At 41.4% G+C, this 7,539-nt stretch overlaps 2 pseudogenes; one reads left to right on the forward strand and one right to left on the reverse strand.

Annotated features, from left to right (window-relative positions):
- Positions 1-3,654: 3,654 nt before the first annotated feature.
- Positions 3,655-5,530, reverse strand: LOC149159743 (pyrophosphate-energized vacuolar membrane proton pump 1 pseudogene; annotated as a pseudogene).
- A 503-nt stretch (positions 5,531-6,033) lies between these two features.
- Positions 6,034-7,026, forward strand: LOC149159744 (pyrophosphate-energized vacuolar membrane proton pump pseudogene; annotated as a pseudogene).
- Positions 7,027-7,539: the final 513 nt, after the last annotated feature.

Consider the following 7,539-nt stretch of genomic DNA (forward strand, 5'->3'; position numbering starts at 1 on the left):
ACATGATGAGAGCCATACATAACTGTTGTCATAAAATACATACATAACCAGCATAGTAAGGACAGAAATACCAATGAAATCACAGCCATATAAACAACATGTCATACTGCTCATAGAGATACAAGGAGAAATAACCTTTCATTACTGATGCAAAATCCAAATCCGGGATGTGACTTCCACGTTCCACCCGACCGTAGAATGGCTTAGCCAATTCTCTCTTTAGCCATTCACCCTCGTACCATATTCCAAGCATGAATGTGGGATCTCATAGAACACATCAATCAAAACTCATACAGGGCTTCCAAAGGCCATCCATCTCAACCCATCAAATAGTGATTCCACCTCACGGTCGGACATCACAAAACCATCATCAGATTGGTCTCCATCCAAGCCTTCCAAGGCTTCGAGAGAGTTTTTCCAACCAAGGCTTCCAGGACTAGTAAGTCAACCCACATCTTATACAGGGATTTTAGAGTGTTTGTCCAACCAGGGCTTCCAGGACTAGTAACTCAACCCACCTAGGGCTTATAGAGAATTTTTCCAACCAAGGTTTCCAGGACTAGTAACTCAACCTAAACTGTTACAGGGCTTCTAGAGCATTTATCCAACCAGGGCTTCCAGGACTAGTAACTCAACCCAAGCTAAGGAAACATGAGAACCAGCCAAAGAAAAAGCAATGAAAGTAACCCACAATCACCATGGCTATCTAGGAAATGGAAAGGCTAGGCAATTCACAGTCGATCTAGGCAATCCTCCATGCCAATGACAAATCACAACCAAGAAACCACATGCATGTGCCATACATGCCAAAACTAGTGAAGGAAACATACATGCAACTCAAACCATGCAATAAAATATGATGTAGTTGTTGATCTTGATGCCTTCTTGTGCTTCCTTACTCTTCATTTGCCTTCTTGCAAAAAGAATCAAAATATGCCACACCCTCCAAGAGTGCTCCAAGAAAACTCTAAGTCTCCAAGAGTATGAGAGAGAGAGAGAAAATAATGAGAGAGCTACGACATTGAACTGACCAAGTCTTCTGCACTGATCCTCAAAAGCCTTTTTATTAATGAGGCCTCTATTTTCTTCATTTTCCATATTTTTCCTTCATTTTCCTCCTCACATGAAACCTGTGACCTTTCACCTCCTTTTTCTCCTAATTTCCATTATTTTTCATAAATAAAATGCAAATTATTTCATCATGCCTTTCAAAAGCCTTATCCATTGCCTTCGCCAGTTCCCTTAGCCATAATAAACTAAATCAACACCCATTAGGATGTTTCCCCCACCATTCAGCGTGGAATACATGTCCCATCACCATAGCCTTATATATTTTTACATGGAATTTTCACCAGGGTTGTTACATCTTGACTCCCATGTTCGATGCTTGAAAATAGTGATCAAATAAGGTTCCTTTGTGGGTTCGCTTTCCAAATATTGTGTTATCTCAAAATCAGGCCCTGGAAGGCTGCAGACCAGGAAGACTTCAAGTAACTATTTCAAACCTACTTTAGGCTGAGGCTTAGCCTCCTCAACCTGAGAGGGCTCTCTCTAGATGGGTTAATGATTTTGATTTAAAGTAAGATGGCTAACTCTTGTAGAATAACTATGACAAATATGACTGTTGGAAATACATTAAACAAGCATCCATTGGGCCTATGGAGTCAACAACACCTTAATAAACAATGATCTTGACTTTACATAGAAGTCAGGGCATTCAGCATTTGAATATTCAGAACATAACTCATAGGGAATCTTAGTTTATAAATGCATACAGGAAATCAGAGCACAATCAGTGAGTTCTGAGTGATTATACATCTATACAACTATAAAAACATTAAAGAAAGGATAAGATCACACATTCTGAACATAACAATCCTTCATGAATCCTGAGAAGTAAAGCCAAATTATATTACTGAAACTCTGTCTTTACATAAGCCAAATACAAGCTCTGTTCATGAAATTTCCAACCCCCATTACATTGTTGTTTCAGCTATATATAGAGTCCTTATTCTAACTGATTCGAGCTTCCTCCTCCAGCATGAGGGGAATTCGATAACTACCTCTAATGACACCTATCAACCATTTAACTAACTAATAAATACAATAAAGTGCTGACTGGAGTTTTCTAAGAGTTCTAAATTAACTATGACTCTAACTCCATATTACATGCTTGATGGCTTTAATTACAATGAACTTCGTTCTTTGACATCTGCTCCCCTTTAGTTTGGTTGTAATGGATGTTCAAAGCTTCATGTTTGATCTTTAATGGCACATCCTTTCCAATACCCTGAAATATATGAAACTGTCCCTGTGTATCGGTCTTTAGTATGCCTTACCATGTCCAGATCCAACGAAGTATATCCTTTATCTTTTAATTACCCCAAAATGGAGCAAACTGCCACGTCTTTGATGTGTTGTCCACCGTTTGCATACGTGAAAGCCAAAACCTTTGCAAACTGTAACTGTTTCACCAATCCTGAAGTGTGATAAATATGAAATATGCTTCCTTTATGACAAAAATCCAAAGTTGGATTCGAATGCATATTATCTCCACGTGTCTTGACCTGGTTAACTGTTAGATAGCTTCAGATGATGCCTTGTATGCCTTTTAGATGTTTCCTTTTCAAAATTTCTGTTTCTAATTCAAAACTGCTTGATTTGCGTTAAAATCATCACCTACAGCAGTTTCGTAGCGTGCTACGAAACTGCTGAGTTATTTAAAACAACTTGTTCTCCTGCAGTGATTATTTGAGGAAAGGATCTTAGAGGTTCTTGGAGTATGCGAAAAGTTGCAATTGCAGTAAAAACTCGGCCTGGAGTAAGCTCTATATGCATCAATACACATGAGCCAAATGATATAACAAAAACTGCAAGCGGTGATAACCACAGCAGAAAAATGGTTATAGCAGCATAATACATAAGCCCCCTTATCCAAATGCGTTCTTTACCACGAGCAGCATCAACTTGAATCCATTCTATAACCACTTTAAATTCCCCTGAACTTGAAGTTTCAAAAAGAAAAACCTCTGTCGCCAGTGTCAAAAGGTTGAGGAGCTGATGCATTTCCTTAATTACAACTCTGGGAACTGGTAATGTTCTCCCATCTCCTTAAGTGAAACAGAAAACTCAATAATAGTGCAACTCAGGGTGTTAAACAAGCGATTAAGGAAAGACGCAAACAGCTTTTCATCCAATTAGGATTTTTTCCACAGTAAATCCTGAAAGAGATTTGACCAAGATTCTCCATGTTTGGATGTTCCACACCAAACATACATATATGCCACATGCATGCGGGTTTTCTTGGCATCTACTGATCCTCATTAATTTTCTTCAACTCCTTCATATTTTTTGTTTCCACAGTGCTCCCATATAGGACAAGCTTATGAATTTGTGTAACGTCGGCACCGCCCTGATTGTCCTCTATAAAAATGCTCAAACTGCGAGTTGTTTCCATTTGCTCCAAATTTAATCCCTAATATTATTGCTATGACAACCTGAGACGCAAACATCTGAACTCCTCCCTCCATGAAGAGAAACCTTCTTCCAACCTTGTCAACCGTGAAAATCGATACAAGCGTAGCGACCGCATTCACAGTCCCAGTAATAACAGCAGACAATGGAACCCAGTTGTATCTCATTGTGCCTAACCATAGTGTTTGAAAATAAAGCTGCCCTGGTCTAGGGATAGCCTACAGGCTACAGGGCAGACATTAGCACATTGATCAACAGACCTATATTGTTAGGCCGCTAAATATCTGTAGATAGAGACGGCCTAGATTTTAAAAAGCAATCCTCCATGAGCAGCAAAAAAAATGGTGCAAACACGAGTGACTCAACAGCCATCGGTTTGATAAGAATGTTTAGAGATGGCCCCGATGTATCTTTTAATGGGTCCCCTATGGTGTCACCAATAACGGCAGCCTTGTGGCAATCAGATCCTTTAGGTCCAAGATCCCTTGCAGCTTTTGATGCCCCTGCCTCTATGTATTTCTTGGCATTGTCCCAAACACCGCCAATATTGGAAGTTGATATTGCAACCTGTACACCGGAGACAAGGGCTCCAGCCAAAACTCCAGACAGAGTCTCAACTCCAAACAACGTACCAACAATGAGGGGTGTGAGCATTACAAGGGCACCAGGAGGAATCATTTCTTTAAGTGAGGCATCTGTTTATATCTTCACACAGGTTGCATAATCCGGTTTGGCAGTGCCCTCCATCAGACCTGGAATAGTTTTGAACTATCTGCGGACCTTTTCAACCATCTTTAATGCTGCTTTTCCTACACTTTTCATTGTCATAGCTGAAAACCAGTAAGGCAACATGGCCCCAACGAGTAAACCAATGAACACTTTGGGTGTAAGGACGTCAACTGTTGAAATTGCGGCCCGGCTTAAAAATGCACCAAACAATGCAAGAGACACCAATGCAGCTGAGCCAATGGCAAAACCCTTGCCTATTGTAGCAGTAGTATTTCCTGTTGCGTCTAGAGCATCAGTCCTTTCACGAATCTTATGGCTAAAGCCAGCCATCTCAGCAATACCGCCAGCATTGTCACTAATAGGACCATAAGCATCTATAGCAAGTCCAGTCGCAATGGTACTGAGCATTCCCAAAGCAGCAACTGCAATTCCATACATTGCAGCCAGACTGAAACTCACGAATATGGCTGTTGCAATAGCAAAGATAGGAATAATTACAGACTTGTATCCCAAAGCCAGCCCAAATATGACATTTGTTGCAGCTCCAGTTCTGCAGGACTGGGCCACTTCCTGGACGGGACTATAGGCATTGCTTGTGTAATACTCAGTAATGTAACCAATCACAAGTCCAGCCCACAATCCAACGGCAACACAGAAAAATAGATGCCAGTTCTTCACTACTTTCACTGAACCAAAATTGTAGATGGAGAAGGTTGATGGTAATCCAACAGCGCTGACAACACCAATGCCAACCGTCATAAGCACAGTAAAGATTATCAGCTGTCTCTTCAGAGTAGGTTCAATATCCTTAACAGCCTTGATCTCAAATAAGTCCGTAGCAAACAGTGTTGTAATCAAGCAGATCACAATACCCATTGAACTGATAAGTAGGGGGTAACACATGGCAGTAAAATCATGATCAATGCCAAATGATGAGATGGATGCCACCACAAGAGCAGCACAGGAAACTTCAGCATAGGATCCAAACAAATCTGAGCCCATGCCAGCTATGTCTCCAACATTATTACCAACATTATCAGCTATAACAGCCGGGTTGCGAGGGTCATCTTCGGGTATGTTTAGCTCAATATTCCAAGATCGGCACCAACATCAGCAGCTTTAGTGTAAATTCCTCCACCAACTCTTCCAAAAAGAGCCATTGAAGACCCGCCAAGACCATAACCAGTGATGGCCTCGAAGAGGCCCTCCCAATCATTTCCATAATAGAGCTTGAAAACATTAATGTAAAGGTACAGGACGAGTGCTAACTGCCTTACTTGAGTTTAAATGGAAAACTCTGATGTATGTTGAACCTGAGCTTTGCCATGTGCTTCTTATGCATGAAAGGAGTATGAGAATAACCAAGACCAATTCTCCCTTACCTTACCCTTTTCCTTTGAAATCTTTTCAGTGATAACAGTGGCTCCACTTGGGATAGGGTGCCCTTGTGGTACACTAAGAACACGCAGGTCCAGTGCCTTATCCTCTTATGATAAACGGAAATTTGCTTGACAAACATCCCTTTCCAGCATCTTGGGCCTTCACCTCGGGCTTAAGCTTGATGATCACTGTAGGAGAAAGAAATCTACATCTACTGAAAAAATGCTCAGTCAACCTTGAGCTTATTTGCATTTTCCTACCTACCTACCCTATCAGTTGCATTCTCCAATTGTAGCTCAAGGAACATGAAACTTCCAATGAAGCCAATCATCAATCTGATCTGAAACTTGGATCTCCTTACTGTGCTTGAAGCATAAATAAACCAGATACTGAAATAACCAAGGAAGCATGAGGTGTAACTGTTCTTCAAGATGAACATATAATTTGAAGCAGCCATATTCGTGAGTTTCAGTCTGGCTGCAATGTATGGAATTGCAGTTGCTGCTTTGGGAATGCTCAGTACCATTGCGACTGGACTTGCTATAGATGCTTATGGTCCTCTTAGTGACAATGCTGGCGGTATTGCTGAGATGGCCGGCTTTAGCCATAAGATTCGTGAAAGGACTGATGCTCTAGACGCAGCAGGAAATACTATTGCTGCAATAGGCAAGGGTTTTGCCATTGGCTCAGCTGCATTGGTGTCTCTTGCATTGTTTGGTGCATTTGTAAGCTGGGCCGCAATTTCAACAGTTGACGTCCTTACACCCAAAGTGTTCATTGGTTTACTCGTTGGGGCCATGTTGCCTTACTAGTTTTCAGCTATGACAATGAAAAGTGTAGGAAAAGCAGCATTAAAAATGGTTGAAGAGGTCCGCAGACAGTTCAAAACTATTCCAGGTCTGATGGAGGGCACTGCCAAACCGGATTATGCAACCTGTGTGAAGATATCAACAGATGCCTCACTTAAAGAAATGATTCCTCCTGGTGCCCTTGTAATGCTCACACCCCTCATTGTTGGTACCTTGTTTGGAGTTGAGACTCTGTCTGGAGTTTTGGCTGGAGCCCTTGTCTCCGGTGTACAGGTTGCAATATCAGCTTCCAATACTGGCGGTGTTTGGGACAATGCCAAGAAATACATAGAGGCAGGGGCATCAAAAGCTGCAAGGGATCTTGGACCTAAAGGATCTGATTGCCACAAGGCTGCCGTTATTGGTGACACCATAGGGGACCCATTAAAAGATACATCGGGGCCATCTCTAAACATTCTTATCAAACCGATGGCTGTTGAGTCACTCGTGTTTGCACCATTTTTTTTGCTGCTCATGGAGGATTGCTTTTTAAAATCTAGGCCGTCTCTATCTACAGATATTTAGCGGCCTAACAATATAGGTCTGTTGATCAATGTGCTAATGTCTTCCCTATAGCCTGTAGGCTATCCCTAGACCAGGGCAGCTTTATTTTCAAACACTATGGTTAGGCACAATGAGATACAACTGGGTTCCATTGTCTGCTGTTATTACTGGGACTGTGAATGCGGTCGCTACGCTTGTATCGATTTTCACGGTTGACAAGGTTGGAAGAAGGTTTCTCTTCATGGAGGGAGGAGTTCAGATGTTTGCGTCTCAGGTTGTCATAGCAATAATATTAGGGATTAAATTTGGAGCAAATGGAAACAACTCGCAGTTTGAGCATTTTTATAGAGGACAATCAGGGCGGTGCCGACGTTACACAAATTCAGAAGCTTGTCCTATATGGGAGCACTGTGGAAACAAAAAATATGAAGGAGTTGAAGAAAATTAATGAGGATCAGTAGATGCCAAGAAAACCCGCATGCATGTGGCATATATGTATGTTTGGTGTGGAACATCAAAACATGGAGAATCTTGGTCAAATCTCTTTCAGGATTTACTGTGGAAAAAATCCTAATTGGATGAAAAGTTGTTTGCGTCTTTCCTT

This window comes from Pinus tabuliformis, chromosome 5_2 (genome assembly GCF_031772625.1).
Source record: "Pinus tabuliformis cultivar Carrire ecotype Pingquan chromosome 5_2, CPIR1, whole genome shotgun sequence".
In the NCBI taxonomy this organism is placed as follows: Eukaryota; Viridiplantae; Streptophyta; class Pinopsida; order Pinales; family Pinaceae; genus Pinus; species Pinus tabuliformis.